The sequence below is a fragment of the Python bivittatus genome, unplaced genomic scaffold (assembly GCF_059951505.1).
Source record: "Python bivittatus isolate LINGU-HERP-01145 unplaced genomic scaffold, Pbiv_v1 ctg000840_np1212, whole genome shotgun sequence".
NCBI classification, from domain to species: domain Eukaryota; kingdom Metazoa; phylum Chordata; class Lepidosauria; order Squamata; family Pythonidae; genus Python; species Python bivittatus.
Genome location: NW_028277113.1, coordinates 33204058 through 33219712, shown reverse-complemented (window position 1 = coordinate 33219712; position 15655 = coordinate 33204058). Strand labels below are relative to the sequence as shown.

At 39.9% G+C, this 15655-nt stretch overlaps 1 protein-coding gene across 1 annotated transcript in view; it reads left to right on the top strand.

Annotated features, from left to right (window-relative positions):
- The first annotated feature begins 271 nt into the window (after positions 1-271).
- The window catches only part of LOC112542829 (uncharacterized), a 97555-nt gene continuing 82171 nt past the window's right edge, over positions 272-15655 (top strand). Inside the window, exon 1 of the mRNA XM_088130821.1 lies at positions 272-873. The gene's annotated coding sequence lies outside the window, so the exon portion shown is untranslated. The remainder of the gene's footprint in view (positions 874-15655) is intronic.

The window sequence follows — 15655 nt, the reverse complement described above, 5'->3', positions numbered from 1 at the left end:
GGAAGGCTTTTATTTGGAAGAAACTAAAGGTGACAGTAGCAAATCACTTCTGTACTGGTGTCAAGAAGACGGCTAGCCGGAATCGAGCTCGATTGAGAGTCTTTTTATCTTTACAGCAGCTAATAACTTTTTTAAAAAGATGTTGAGAAGGAGGAGTAGAAAAAATGGTATGTCTTTGGTGCGCCTGGGAGAACAGTTCATCACAGGAAATAAAAACATCTTTAATCTCTTGGGTACAACAAAGCTGGTGCAGGTGTTCTTCACCCATGTCATTAAAGGTATGTGCCTTCAGATCCCCACAGATTCACGTACAGCACTTCAAATTACAAGGCTACCAGAGAGAGAGAGAAGAACAAGAAACAATATGCTTCAGCAGCTTATTGCTCAAGGAGGAAAAAAGAGAGAGAGAGAGAGAGAGAGAGAGCAGCTCATGTCATGGAGGAACCTCCTCCAACCCAACACCTTCCAGTTAATGTTAGACTTTGATTCCATAATCCAAGGAGTGATGAGAGTTGCAAGCTAACCCACCTGCAGGACCCTCAGTTGCCATATTCATGGATGCAGTATTATATAAGCAACAGATTGAGCATATAGAAAACATGTAGCTTTTAACAGGGGGGAAATGCAGACACTGAGACTGGTCCCAAGAATAGCCAAGCCATTCATGGCAGAGAATTATAAATTTGTAAAGTATACCTTCACAATGCCTGGCTAGTCACTGTCACTTGCTGCCTGCTACCTCCTGTTAGATAATCAACTAACTCTCCTGCCTCCAACCCTAAGGGCAAGGCAGGTAGCAAGCTGTAAACTTGATTCCCTTCCTGAAATTGCTGCCTTGCTAGCTGCATTGGGAACAAACAAGACAATCTTTGGGTAAGTGAAGTTGCTTATAGACATTCAGTTCCTGGTACCACTCAAAAGATTCCATCTTTCTCTTTTTAAAGGTTTTTCTTTTTGTGGAAGGAAGGGGGTATTAGTAAAGAAATGCTGTTTCTTTTTCTTTTATTTGGATGTTTCCCCGAACCCATATACTTCTGTAAATGGGACTGGATAATTGCACCATCTCCTCTAAGATAATTTAGAATGAGCTAACCAGAAGAGGAAGGCAGAGGGTGAGATGGTTAGATAGCATCACTGAAGGAATGAGCATGAAACTGAGCAAACTCAGGGAGGCAGTGAAGGACAGGAAGGCCTGGCGCAATATGGTTCATGGGGTCACGAAGAGTCGGACACGACTTAATGACTGAACAACAACAACAACAACCAGTTTTATGCTCATCTTGTCATTTATTAGCCATTTCAAACATTGTATGGATCGCACATATCCTGTGCCTTGTCCTGCCAGTACACTTCTGTGCATAATTCACTAATGAACAAATTCACAGTTAGAATTGTGTTGTTGTTGCCCACAAATAGATACTGTAGATGACAAGAAGAAGAAGAAAATCCATTCATTTGGGAATACTAGTTGTATTGACTATCTTCATAGGGTGACACCAAAGAATTGTTCCAACATTTATGCTATATAAATCAGTATGCAATTTGTTCTGTGTTTGCTAGGGGAGGTTTGTAGCATTTTCAGAGACTCACCTCAACATAAATAGGATGATCTAAAAAGTGTAGAGTATTTAATTTACATATATTTTTGTTTCAGATCTCTGGACAATATCATTCTAGATTTATAATGCAGAAACAAGATCAATGGTTGGCTTGCTTCAATTTCACTTAATTATAGGCTCTGCTTAGAAATCAGAAACCTAGGCACTGTAATCTTTGAAGATATTTTCAATATATATTCTCTAAGCATAAGAAAGTAAATAAACATGATTTATTGATGTTCTTCTTCAGTTAGGTTTGTAGAAGTGAAAGACAGCTCATCTTCATTCTCTCAACTGCTAGTAAATAGTTACAGTATTTGTCTTCTGTTTATACTGGTTTAACTTGGACAAATAACCTATATACTGGTGAATCGCTAATTAACAATATTTGGTCTTATGAATTGCTAATTGACAGTATATAGCCTTCTATTTCATTTTAGGCCATGTTCCCTATAGGAGGTGCATTATGGATCCATTCTGTATAGTACGACTAAGTGAAATAGCTTGATCACTCTGCAGCAAAATATACTTTTCTTTTGTTTTTGACGAAGACACAACAGTGAACAGCTAATAGTATCCATTAATTGATCTATGTACAGAGTGATTGCAAAAAAAAAGCACAAAGTATTTTCTGATTGTTATTGAGCAGGATGATAGGGCTCTAACTGCACATAGTAGCTGATCACAAGAAAGGAATGGAATCTTGTTGCTTTGCATGAAGTAATTAAGCTAGAAGAAGATCAGCTTCTGCATAATGTTTTTTTCTCTTTTCCAGGGTCTAAGGGCTGGTATAATGTGGAAAATAACTCTTTTGTGCTATAGAACAGAGTTTCTCAACCTCAGCAACTTTAAGATGTATGAACATGAACTCCCAGAATTCCCCAGATAGCATAGGGACTTCTGGGAGTTGAAGACCACAATCTTAAAAGTTGCTGAGGCTGAGAAACACTGCTGTAGAATGTTCAAATGGATTCAAGTATTGCAGAACTGAATGTTACCTAGATTTTGTCGACTTCAATCCTTTGTACTAAAACTGGATTTATAGAGTCAACAGCTTAAATATGCAGAAGAATTGTTGGAATTTGTAACTGAGAGGTAGAACAAGTAATTTGCATATGCCAACTTTCAGTTAAGAACTCCCTAAGTGATATTATAGAAGATATATATTTACTCAGAAGTAACGTGTATGCATATTTATTTGTCCATTGAGTTCAATAGGACTTAATGTGAGGGCTGGAACTGGCAACATGGAAAACTAGATAGTTTCGAAAACAGACCAGATGCCATCAACAGGCCAGCATGAGAAATGAGTAGGAAGCAGCCTGTTGCAACAAAAGAGCAGGTGAAAGAAACTCAGGATTTAAATCTTAGGACATATATAAAGAGAGAGCTAGGTTAGGACTGTTGGGCAGTGTTGGCCTTCACGGTTTAGTGACGGTGGTCTAGACAACAGTTTTCCTGATGTTTTGCTGGCAACTGTGGCTGGCATCTTCAGAAGCAAAGTGATCTGCTATGCACACACAGGCAACTGAGCAGGAACTGACTGGACTCTTGTCTTTATAGCCTGGTGTCCTGACTTCTGATTGGTGCAGGTTGGTGAGGGCTGGTCTCTGATCCGTTCTTTGTTTGTGCCTGGTCCTGATTGTTCATTTGATTTGACCACTTTGCATCTGAAGATGCTTGCCACAGTTGTTGGTGAAAGGTCAGGAAATCTGTTGTCTAGACCACGATTACTAAACCTGAAACCCAGCACTCCCCAAAAGATACCGGCTGTGAAAATCTACACCAGTATATAGGTTAGGACTGCTGGTAGTCTCAGTGAAGGATTTATTTTTTTTAATCTATCAAAGCCTTTCCCATGAATCTTCTGCTAATCTCATGCATGTGTGTGTGTGTCCCTAGAGGGGAATTTATTGCTATGCCCACAGTTCAGTTTCGAATGCTTATCCACATTAAATGTTGCTTGGATTGCTGCCTACACATCTTTGCCTGAAGTGCTCCTGTCATCCAGCACTGAGCTGGAAGACTAAGAAGACAATTGTCCTCAAAGGTAATGCCATTTCCCAAAGGTTCCTGCAGGAAAGGACAAACCATGTCTCTCTGTGTTTCTAGTTTTGATTTTTAGGTGTACCAGTTTTATGCTGTGGCTTGTTTATGTTGAAAATCAGGATTTTATTCTTTTTCCTAGTCATGCCTTCAGACTAAATTCCTTATGCTTCCACTCTGTGCATATCTGTCCCATTATGTATCTCTCTATATTGAGACATGCATCCAGAACTCCATAACTTTCCCAAACCCCGAGTTTCATTTCTTCCCTTTGGGACACCCACTCCTTCCCTTTTAGAGGTTCCCCAGTTCAGATTTCCTTACAGGTTCATGCTGACTGTTAGGAAGCCCCTATCCCTTCTCTTGATTTCTATTTCTATTTACCTCTATTTGTTTTAGTATTTCTAAGGATCTTATTTACTCTGCTCTGAATTCTTCCTGTTATGGATCTATGCAACCAGATCCTAGGCCCAAGTTAATTTCCTTGTTTCTCCTGGCAAACCTCCTGCCATTTTGCAGATTTATGTTTCTCAACTCTACTGTAACTTTCTAGGTTATACAGTATGTGTGTATGTGTGTGTATGGGTGCATTAGCCCTCTTATTCATAATTAAACCTACACTTTCATGCATGTATTCATGTTCAAAATTGGACAGGATACCTACATTCAGCTCTATAAGATCCTTCCTCTTTCATTTACAGATGTATAATATATCCATTTTCCCCTTTCATTGATTACTTCATACTTTTTATCATTTATCCTATTATATTCCAAGGTGCCATCTTCTATATGCTATAGAAATCAGCAGATGGGTCCATGATGCTACCCATCCTGGCTTTGATCAGCCAAGACTTTCACATAACATTTTTAATAAGCTGCAGAAGATGTAGACTAGGTTACCAGTCATAGCTGGATCTGTGCCACAGGCAGCACTTCCTAATGATAAGACAGTACATTCCATCTTGGCATATTTTGGCCAGTATGCCAAAGCCCAGTAGAACCCTAAAAATACTCATGATAATCTATGTAAGCTAGGATCTCTAACCTAGAGACTACCTTGCAAGCCGACAGTGGTGCAATCCCACCAGTTCAGAGATACATGCAGTAAAAATGTATTGATATTTCTCCCAACAATGGTTTGTTGTAACGAGTGTCATGTTGTTGCTCAAAATATTTTTGATGACAAATAAGGTATACAGTATTTAGTAATTTTAGAACTTGTAATATGTGTGCATGTATTCTTTTATCTACTTCATGCAGATCTATAACAAAATGTTGAAGTGTGCTTCTGTGACTCTTCCAATATCTTTCTATTTTCTGAATTATTTTACTTTTCCAGTCAGCACTTTATAGCCATTGGGCAATTGTCCTTGGGTTGTTTTGTCTTATTTTTGTCTCTTTGTCTTTTTAGCATAAATATTTACATTTTTCTGCACATCCCTGCCTGCTTATTCTCTCTATTATTATTATTATTATTATTATTATTATTATTATTATTATTATTTTTGCAAGGCTGGTACTTAAGGACTTACAGTCGGAGAATATTTTCATCACTATTATATAGGATGAATAGGTTGTACTTTTATATGTCAATAATTAAGTGTTAAAAATTGATAGTTTAGTGTGAGCTGTTAATAATAGGAAGAAAAAACAGATTTAACTTAGGGAGATTCAGGGAACTGATCTTGCTATACAGTGGCATGGTCAAGAAACATGCTCCTGACCAAGCTAAAGTCATTGATACAACAAAAAAGGATATTTGCACATTGCTAAAAGATAAAGAAATTGAAAAAAAGAAATATATCATACCCCCCTCAAAAGAAAGAAAGATATGGATTTACATACAGTTTTAATGTATTGTTGCAGTTTCAGCAACAATTACAATTAGTTTTGCAGAAATACAGTGCATCTTACCAAAGTGTAATGGAAGGAACTACAACCTGAAGGATGCAGAAAAGCTCTGCTCAAGTAGTATCTTCTAAGAACTGGGTGAAAGTGGTATGAGCATCTTCTAGGCGATGATGTTCAGGTCCTCACTTGTGCCTGGAGTCTGTGGGGGTCTGGATGGGGAGGAACCCGCTCTGACTCAGCCCTAACAAGATGGAGTGACTTTGGGCTTTGGTCCCCCTGGGATCTAGAGAGTTGTCATTTTTTATTCTTGACGGAGTAGCACTTCTCCAGACACTTCCCAGTTAGATTACTGCAATGTGCTGTATCTGAGGCTGCCCCTGAAGACCATCTGGAAATTACAGCTTGTCGAGAGTGCAGAGGTGTGTGCAGTCTTGGGTGCCCTTTAGTTTGCCTGTATTGCACCATTTCTGTGCATGCTGCCCTGGGTTCTAGTGTCTTTCTGGGTACAACTGAAGGTGCTGGTTGTTGTTGTTGTTATTATTATTATTATATTTATTTTTATTAGAGAGAGAGAGAGAGAGAGAGATAGGCAATTCAAGACAGTGAACATACCTCCTGCCTCCTTTTTTCCCCACAACAACAACCCTGTGAGGTGGATTGAGCTGAGAGAGAATGACTGGCCCAAAGTCTCCCAGCCGGCATTTACACCTAAGAGAGGCCGAGAACTCACATTCTCCTGGTTTCTAGGCCAGCATCTTAGCCACTACACCATGCTAGCTCTTATCTTTATCTCTTATCCCCTTTAAAGCCCTGCATGGCATGGGGCCAAGTTTCCTGCAGGACCACATCTCCCTGGGGATATCTGCCCATTCCACCAGGTTGGATAGGACTGGTGCTCGAGTGGGACCTAGGAGGCACGTCTTCTCAGTAGTAGCTCCTGCTCTGTGGAACACCCTCCTGCTGAGAACTGGCAGGCCTCCACCCTTCTAGCCCTCCAGAAAACCTTAAAAAGCTGGCTCTCCCCCAAGCATTGGGCTGGGCAAGTGATTGTTCCTTTTGTTGTTATTGGGGAGTGGGTATATATATATATATATATATATACACACACACACACACACACACACACACACACACATATATACATATACAGTGGAACCCCGGGTTACAAACGCTTTTGTTAACGAACTTTTTGGGTTACAACCAGCTCCGGCCGCAAAATTTTGCTTCGGTTTGCGAACTCCGCCTCGGGGTACAAACAGGATACGCGGCCATTTTCCCTCCCGTGACACGGTCCGTGGCCATTTTTCCGCCCGACACATGGTCCGCGACCATTTTCCGCCCCTTACACGTGGTCCACGGCCATTTTTCCATCCCTGACACGTGGTCCGCAGCCTTTTTCCGCCCCGACACGTGGTCGTAGGGAGGGGGAATCTCCCTCCAAGCAATAGCCGCCTCCCTGTCCTCCACGCCAGAACAGATTAACGGTAATTACATTGAACCTTATGGGGAAATTTCCTTCGGGTTGCGACCAATTCGGGGTGCGACCAGAGTCACGGAACAAATTAAGTTCGTAAACCGAGGTTCCACTGTATACATATGTACACATAGTTATAGGGGACTGGACACTATTTTTTTAAAAAAATTGTTATATCTTTTTATTGTTTTTGTGAGCCACTCAGAGTTACGGTATATAAAATGGACGACCATATAAGTTTCTTAAATAAAATAAATACATTTATGGGATTATGCTCAAGGATTCTTCAGCAAACAAGCCCCAAGATTCGAATCAGGAAAAATCTGTTCACTTTAGAAAGATATGCACCATATTTTAAAGAAAAGGTTTGTCTGGATTGTATGTGTGTTTTGACGGAACAAAAGGAAATGTCACTGATTTGAATTAGGGACTGGGGAACAGGATTTAAACCAGGGGATGTTTTAGTTTCCTTTTCAGTAAGAATTGATATCAGAAGAACAAAAAAAAAAGGTTCTTTGTAGACATTTACAATACTTGAGGCAGAAAGACATAGTATGCCTTGAAACCTATGAATAGGAAAAGTATCAGCAATTAACAGTTATAAAATAGTTCTATTACTAATCTAGACAGAACTATAAAGTTGTTACAGGAACTGAAGCATAATTCACATTAAAAAGAAGTTCTATAGGGCTGAGTTAGTAATGATAATAATGAATGCTTCAGAAGATATGATGTATTTCTCTTAAAGCCGAAAATGTCAAAAATATTGAACTGTATAATTTTTCCAGAATGTAAAGAAAAAAAAAACACTATAAAGAGTCTACAATGATAGTTTTGTTTCATAGCAAAGCTGTGAAATTGTTTGGCTCGTAAGTGCAAATTATACATTTTAGTCTGGTTCCTACATCAGAATTCATTCTCCATAAAGAAATGCATTGGCAGCACTTTGGACTAAGCTGTAATGTGGTTTGTTTTGTTTTGACTAAGTGCAGTGAATGAAATGTCACTAAGTTATATCATGTTTATACAAAAAGAAGTTTTTTCTAGGTAGAATTGTAACACATTTTAATAGTGACTTTGCAGTGTAGAAGTCCTAAATGTAATATTAAAAATGTTCTGGATTCTTGATGAAATACATTTTCATGCTCTTAGTTTTGCTATGTAATTTAGATCAGTGTTTCTGAACCTCAGCAACTTTAAGATGTGTGGGCTTCAACTCCCAGAACTCCCCAGTCAGCATTATGAAGCCTGTATTGTGCAATGGAAAAGTAGTATGTATGTATGTATGTATGTATGTATGTACGTATGTATGTGTATATCTATATGTATATGTGTGTGTGTGTGTGTGTGCATGTGTATCTTTTTCAAAACCTAATATTCAAAATTGTAGACTAATGTTTATTTGCAGGACCAAATTAAGAGTTGTGGGTGTCTTAGAACAATGCAACTTATGAGACACCCTGCCAATAAATCCATTATCCAATTACTTGCTGGCATTATTATGTAATATTATCCTGCCAGCCAGCTTTGTGTCTATTCCACCTGCAGATATTACATTTCTGAAAAATAAAACTACTAGCTACTATATTTGCAAAGTTTAATGTACAGTATCAGAAGTGCCAAGTATGATATACAAAAACTAACAAGGTTGGCTACATACCTTCAAAAGGTGAGCTGACCTAAAAGTAAGAGGGAAAGGCCCTACCTGGGCTTCACAAACAAAAAAATGGAACTAGGAATCAAAATATTGAAGACAAGTTTTGTTTCTGAGCATTGTAGATCTGAAGAGACTCCAAATTCACAATTCTGAGATATTTCCCAGAGTCCCATGATAAAAATCTCTATGCCTGCTGACTTATTAGGATTTGTCAAAACTGGAACTGTTAAAAGAGAGTTTTTCCTGGGCTCACAATAAGCTTTAAATGCAGTGATTGCTGTCTGGTGTGATGGCATGGACATACTGTAGGCAATAGAGGCAACCACCTTTGGACCCCCATAGACAAGAGGCCCCAATCTTTCCCTTGCCCTACCTACTTCTTGCCTTATCTCTCAATCTTTTTTTTTTTTTTACTGTTACATAGGGCTCCAATAGGAGATAAAGCAGAAGAGGATGGAGGGACAATGAGTCCCCATTGCTGTTTTACCACTGACACTCTGCTGCTACTCCCAAGTCCACCATGGCCTCAGCAGCTGCCTTGTCTTGCCCCTGCATGCTTTGTCTTCCTCCTTTCCTCAGTACTCTGAATAATTGGGGGGAGATGCTGTCAATACCTTTTCCCCATGCCTGGAGACTGTCACGGTCTCGATGTGTAGAGAGTAAGGGAGATGATCTTGATGGAGATATGCCAGCCCCGTTGCTAAGGTGACAAGGGGTCAAACATTTTCTAAGTCCAGAATGTCCAGATAACTTTCAGAAGTGGCTCAGACAGATTGATTGATTGATTGATTGATTACGTGCCATCAAGTCATTATATTCACTGAACTGTTAGAAGGAGGAGGAAGTACAACATAATCAGACTTGTGCAATTCTGTAATTATAGCCAGTCTCAATAAAAGTAGTTTCAGGCATCCTGTAGTGTTGATTTCTTGATCTGGTCTACCTAGTAGGGCTGATAGGATGGGAAAGAACAGACTGAAGCTGAATCCTGGTAAGTCAGAGTTGCTGTTGATGTATCAGGATCTTCTGTCGCCACCAGTTACACCTTGATGGGCATCAGGGAGTAGGTTTGCAACTTGGGGTTCTTTCTGTATTCATGGCTCCTGCTGGATCTGCAGGTGGAAGCCCTGCCCAGAGGGGCCTATACCCAGCTGCGGCTGGTGCACTAGTTGTAGTCTCCCTGGGACAGGAGGACTTGGCAACATTAACTCATACGTTTAACATTACTCACCTAGACTCTGTAACGCACTCTACTTGGGGCTGCCTTAAAGAATATTCAGAAACTGCAGTTGGTCCAATATGTAGCTGCCACATACTTTTGGGCTCCTGGGATAGGGAACACACAATGCTAGTTTTGTAGACCATGCATTGGTTACCATTTGATGTCCAGGTTCAGCTTAAGATGGTGTTGAACAAAAAATCCATTCATGGCTTGCCACCCAGATATCTGCTGAACCACCTTCTATCAAATTTGGCCCAACCAATTAGATCTACCAGGAAGAGACTGCTGCGAATGCCACATTTGCAGGAGGTTTTGGGGGGCTGAAGCAAGGAGGCACTACTTTGTTGCAACACTAATGCTGTGGAACAGCCCCCTTGTGGATATCAAACTAGCTCCCTCTTTGTTGGTCTTTTGAAAGCTCTTGAAGACTGAGCTGTTTCAGAGAGCCTTCCCTTGCTTTGTTTTGATGTTGCCATCTCTGCTATTCAATTATTTTTGTACTTTTGTAGTGCCATTGTGTTTTCATTTTTTTTTACTGGGTATATTTTATATGTTTTTTTTTTTAATGTAAGCTTCCAAGAGTTGTTTTGACTGTAGTGGTATAGAAATATACACTAGCAGACAGCAAATAAACTGAAAGCACTATAAACAGGAAATAACAGGACAAGAGTTATATTTTAATTTCTCTATTATAGAATTATACCTGTGTTTGTGCATGCATTTTCATTTGCAACAATTTCAAGCACTAGTCGCCTATGGTCACATCCAACTTTTAAAATATATGAAATTTGGACTTTCTTTAGGAAACGTACTGTAGATACAACAAAAATTTCCTTTGAATAGCATTTCAGTTTTATGAATATTTTCAGCCTGACATTTTTTATGGTTAAGCTGTTCTGACTTTTCTCATTTTATGCACCTATTATTTCAGTGAAGCAAGAGAATTGTGCAACTGGTTGTCTTCAGGGTCTTTCTTTCTTGTGTTCAGCAACAACTGCAGACTAATCAGCTTCCACACGTACAGCTGAATGGCTGAATTTATTGTAACACAAGGAGGGGAATTTGCTAATAGGAAAATCCTATTTTACTTATTATCTCAGCCTTCCCATTTTTCTCTTGAAGATTAGATGACCGTCCTTTGTAAGGGTCCCAGCATCATCTCCCCTGTTATTACATGCATGTGGCCGTTTATATTCTAGTATAATAGTCTAATTTTCTGAAGTAGCTGCCAAGAAAGGCAAAACGTTTTAGCCTTAAATGACATTGGGGGGGGGGGTGAAAACTGATAAAAGATAGACTGCAAGCAATGGGACTAAATCAGAATTACAATAATTTCAGATGGTTGCCTCTCTCTAGCACAATGAATCTCAAAATGTGGAATAAAACATTTAGTGATCCATGGAAGTCCAGCAGATGGTCCACCACAGCCTCACAGTATTGACTAGGCAGAGCACACTTGCTGCCTCAGCTTCATTGCCTCTATTTACTGACAAACTGACTTGATGCACAGGAAGAGGCAGGCTATCTGACTGTCGGTGAACCCAGGGAGGTGCTCTAAGGCAGCAAGCAGGCTCTAGTCTGCTGATTGGCACTACATTCAGGGAGGCAGGGCTGTGGAGCTCCCTCACTGCCTCAGCCCTACCTCCCCATGTGTACCAACAGGCAGCTGCCAGAATGTCTTGGCTCCCCTAGTCCTCCCCTCAAGTGCTAAATAAATGTTTAATTTTGGATTGATTTTTTTTTGGTACAAACTTTAGTGTAAAAAGGCCTTTTAGAATGGAGGGGAAGTGAAGGCAGACACAGATGCGAGTGCAATCATTATTTTATTCATTGAAAAACAGGAACTTCCATGCCCTTAAAGATAAAGATAAAGATATAGGAAGAAATATAGGAAGAGTATGTTCACTTAACTGGATGGTCCACCCATTTTCCAAAAGTTTATTTAGTGTTCTTCAATAGCAAAAAATTTGATAAACACTGCTTTAACCTCTGACAGCCTGTAGAGGGAAGAGGAAATGGCCTTGAAGGATAGGAGGAAAAGCCACTACCAAGGCAACAGCCAGACAAAAGGAGCCTGAGCTCAAGCCAAGAGAGTAACTTGAATAGACGTCTCAGACAGGTCTCTTATATTTCCATATACAGGTAGTCCTCATTTAACGACTGCCTCAGACAGCAACCGTTCGCAGTTAAAACAGTGATGAAAAAGTAACTTTACAACTAATGCCTGCAGTTACAACCTTTGCAGCATTTCTCTCTCAGTCATGTGTTCACTGTTACAGTCAGTTAGTATGGTATCACGTCCTGTGCCTGACCCGATTTTTTTTTCTTTCCCCATCTCACAGAGTGGAGAGATTGCCTAAACAAGCTGTCTCTTCCTGAGCTACTTTTTTCCACAGTGCAGCGTTTCCCCCAAAGGTGTTAACCGCAAGCTCAGCTCTGTGACTTAATTAGTCAGTTAGAACCCTCCCACCAGCTGGCGGCTGTGGCCTGTAACTAACAAGATCCTAATCAGTTTCACACTGAAAGTTTTGTTTGCCTCCTAAGCAGCTCAGGGCTTGGAGCTGGAAGCACACTAGGCAAACAGCCAATGCTAGTGCAGTCCTTTCTATGTGCATTTCCCATTGTCTGCCTGCTTACTCTCTTGTAATCCCTTCCTCTCCAATGAATGTAAATACAAACATTAATTCTCTTATTGCTAATTATTGCAGCGCCACGGTGAGCATTCCAAAGGGTGGAGGAGTCAGGAAAAGGGGCTATAAGATTTGCCTTTTACCCAGCTTCCTCCTCCCATTGGGGGGAGATGGGCGGGTGAGAAATTCAATAAATAAAAAAAAAATCAAGTTCTGGAAACCTTTGCTGCTGTTTGGGCTCACCTGGCTGTTTGGGATCATATCCTTCTGACGCTGTAAAGCAAAGGAAAGCTGAAGTAAAACTGTAAGCACAGTCACAGTCACGTGATTTTCATTTAGTGACCATTTTGCTTAACAATTGAGTTCCTGGTCCTGACTGTGGTCACTAATCAAGGACTACCTGTATAAATACTGAAATCTTTTTTATTTATGCATATGTTAAGAATTTTGTGCTATATCCAACTGACAGTGAATTTCCAAAAGTGAGGTATGTTTGATTTTTAACTGTGTTTGAGACCTAATTTGCACATTGCATTTGATGAGTATATGGATTTGTCAGGAGATTTTGCAGCAAAAAATGAACATAGTGTGTGTTTGTGCCTTCAAGTCAGTTTTTGAGTCCTGGTGATTGCCTGGACAAGTCTCTGCAGTTTTCTTGGCAAGATTTTCAGAAATGGTTTGCCATTGCCTGCTTCCTAGGGCTGAGAGTGAGTGGCCCAAGGTCACCCAGGCTTTGTGCCTAAGGCAGGACTAAGTTCACAGTCTCCCAGTATCTAGCCTGATGCCTTAACCACTAGACCAAACTGGCTCTCTGAACATAGTAGCATTAACCTTAATTCTTAACTATCTCCTCAATGGAGAGACTCTTCTGTCTGCAGAGCCGGGTTCTTCATCTCTTTGAGAGCCTCCGTGTGGAAGGATACGCAACCTAGTGTTCTCCAGATATCTTGGACTACATCCTTCGCAATTCTGTGCCATTGGCCATGATGGTTATGCTAATGAAAATTGAAGTAATGCTCTTAACCAGCTTTTACCAAATTGGCTTCTCCAGATGGACCTGAGGCTTTAACTCCCCACCATGTTAGTTGGGAATACTGGAAGTTGCAGGCCTCAACATCTGGAAAGGCTATCTTTCACTCTTGTTTCAAATGGTGCTAGCAACAATAGATTCAAAGTTATAAGCTAGAAGGACAGTATAGCCAGATTACCCAGAAATCAGATAGGCTGAAGATATGGTGCTGTGGATCTACATTATATCTTTCTGTGTGAAGGCTATCAATAACAGCAATAAAAAGTATTTGTGCATATCTCTGGGCTGTAGCTCTATTTCAGTCTAATTCCATTCTTAATACATTTGAAATTATTGCCTTAAATATTCAGAGGAATGCTATTTTAGATCTCGTGACAGGACTCAGCTGGAACAGACCTCTCCTATACACCCAAAAAGAGCTACTGACCACTATACATAAGCACTTACTTCTTCTGAATAAAAATTTATATGGCACAGGTCAGGCTCACTCTTTTCTCCATAAATTAAATTAAACAAGTAGGAAAATGCAATACTGAATTCACTTAAACATCTAATCCTTGATTATAGCATCTTAGCAGAATTTAATATCATACTTGCTCTGGATGTCATCATAAAAGTGTAGAATTACTGTCTCTCTAGTTTTGTTAGCCTTGAGGAACTTGAAAGGTGAATTTCATTTGATTATTGTTAATTTGTCAGAATGCATTATAATCTGATGCAATATAAAATGAAAGTCAATATAATATAAAATGTAACCAAGTATTTGTTATTTTTGTTGCTCTGAAAAAACATTTAATAACTAGTGGTTATTAAACATGAGAATTTAATGTTTTCAGTTGAAATCAGATGAAAGTCTGGCATTCTTGCATGAAATCTCATGAGATTTTACTGTTCTTGTCTATAATGTACCCCATAATCTCACTAGTTAACAGGTAGAAACACCACAATCTCCTGAGAGTTTTGCCGATTAAAAAATAAATTTAATTTTAGGATCTTCTAGATCAAACATTACATTTTCAATGGGGGAGGGAAGGGAACTAAACATGGAAATTCTTATATCTAATTTCCAAAATATTCATTGATTTAAACATAATTTATCATTTTGGGGAGTTTTAAAAAGTGTTAAAGTGTACAGAAGTGTACAGAACTAAACATTCATTCGTTCATTCAGTTCAGCATCCATGCAAGAGTAACTCTCTTAAATAGAATGTCCTTGTTTAACGTTCCATGCATTAGCTTCTATGAAGAGATATCACTAGGCTTGAATAATAAGGCACAGGTCTGGGATCATGTGTTCCTGGGAGCCATTAAGTGACCCCATGGATGGTGGGCAGTATGGGCACACTGGGGATCACCCTGAAAAGAAGACAGCACACCAGCAAGCTGATGAAAGCTACAGCTGCACTCCTTTTTAAGTTATGTCATTTTCTCAGTCTAGCAGCATGATGCTCTAGCATTCAAATGGCAAAGGTGTGCCGTCCCCTATTGGCTGCAGACCTCAAAAGCCACCTCGGATCATTTAATCTTGCTAGGGAAACACTACAACAAAATGCACAGCTCCAACTGAACTGGTTGGCCAGCAAAGCATTTGCCGCAAGGGGAAGGGTTTGTTTGTTTGCTTTTTACTGAAAACTACATTTTTTTGTTAAAAAAAAAGGGTGATTGACGGAGGATAGCCAGACAGATGGGAGAAAGCATCCTGGAATTCATGGAAGGTATGATGCTCAATGCAGTCTCAAACTTCATGGCACTGCTGCGTCTGTACTTATCATGGTCAACAAATGCTGATATCAGGAGGCTTTGGCAGGCCCCAGCCATCATGCTGCCAGAGGCATGGCCAGAGCTCATGTGACTTATTACTTCTAGTGTGATGTGTGATGTGGCTATTGTGTTGGAGTAGGACCAGGGGAGACTGATATTTAATTCTACCTTCAGCTATGGAAATTCTGGGTGACTTTGGGCCAATGACTAGATCTCTGACTGTCTTATCTCTTGGGATTCTTGTTGTGGGAAAAAGTGGAAGAGGAGCTCCTAGGGTAAAGATGAGATAATCTGTCCAAGAATAGGGTTGCATGGCAGGTTCATGATGACCAGGTTTAGAGAACCTCTTAGTGCTCCCATATCCTGGTCATCCTCTCTGCCATTCC